General features: G+C 32.8%; 1 protein-coding gene across 1 annotated transcript in view; it reads right to left on the reverse strand.

Annotated features, from left to right (window-relative positions):
* The window catches only part of LOC106883370 (uncharacterized), a 232,528-nt gene that overhangs the window by 120,625 nt on the left and 110,871 nt on the right, over positions 1-1,032 (reverse strand). The window lies entirely within an intron of this gene.

Consider the following 1,032-nt stretch of genomic DNA (forward strand, 5'->3'; position numbering starts at 1 on the left):
TGTGTGTGTGTGTGTGTGTGTGTGTGTGTGTGTGTGTGTGTGTGTGTGTGTGTGTGTGTGTGTATGTGTGTATAAAGTTTTCTCTCGTAAGCATTCGCATGATATAAAAGATAAAAGTTATAATACTCGAAAATTTCTGCGTACTTAATTCTGCTGACATTTTCCCCCTTGTCACTGTACCTGCAGTCCTCTGTGTAGTTGGCCTTTGGCAGACCAACATACAATTGTCTCTGCGCAAATACGTCAGTTGGGAAAAAACAAACTTCTTTTATTCAATGATTGACATTACGATCTATTGACTGTCTTTGCGAAAGCCATTCGAACACGGAGCTCTAATCGAATAAGTTTGAGTGGCAGATGGGTTTTAGATGGTTTCAGTTTAATTCGAGGCATAATGACATGTTTTCCATTCTGTAATAAGATAGACTTCAACCATGCGTTCATGTAAATTGATTCTATAAATTCTTGTTCCATTTCAAAGTTCACTGGTCTCGTTTAAATTTCTTAGTAGCGTTACATAGACTTTCTCAAGTTCACAATATGGGATGGACAGGACATTCCACCTAATTTACAGCTGCCAAAGAATTCCATAACCTCGACTCGTTATCTGGATATATCGTCTCCATCATCACAAGAATCACTGTTTTTGTGACTGTTTTTCAGTTTTTCATCAAATATGAAAATACATTTCTCTTTTGGAGAATCAATAACAATAGTATTGATCTGGCGTGTGAAGTTTACAGGAGCCAACAAGGTGTTAAAAACCTGAAAAATAGCTTCATTTCATTCGATAAAATCCATTTGGAAACGCAATGTATATATATATATATATATATATATATATATATATACGTAAAATTTAAAATTAATAATAAAAGGGTAAAATTAAATTAATTAATTAATAATTTTAACAAGTAGCTCGGTACGTTAAAATAACCTTTATAGGGAAAATTATACAAATATTCTATTATTATATACATAATTATAATTAGGGACAGCTAATTGCCTCATCATATACCGAATTTAGAAATA

This window comes from Octopus bimaculoides, chromosome 2 (assembly GCF_001194135.2).
Source record: "Octopus bimaculoides isolate UCB-OBI-ISO-001 chromosome 2, ASM119413v2, whole genome shotgun sequence".
NCBI lineage: Eukaryota > Metazoa > Mollusca > Cephalopoda > Octopoda > Octopodidae > Octopus > Octopus bimaculoides.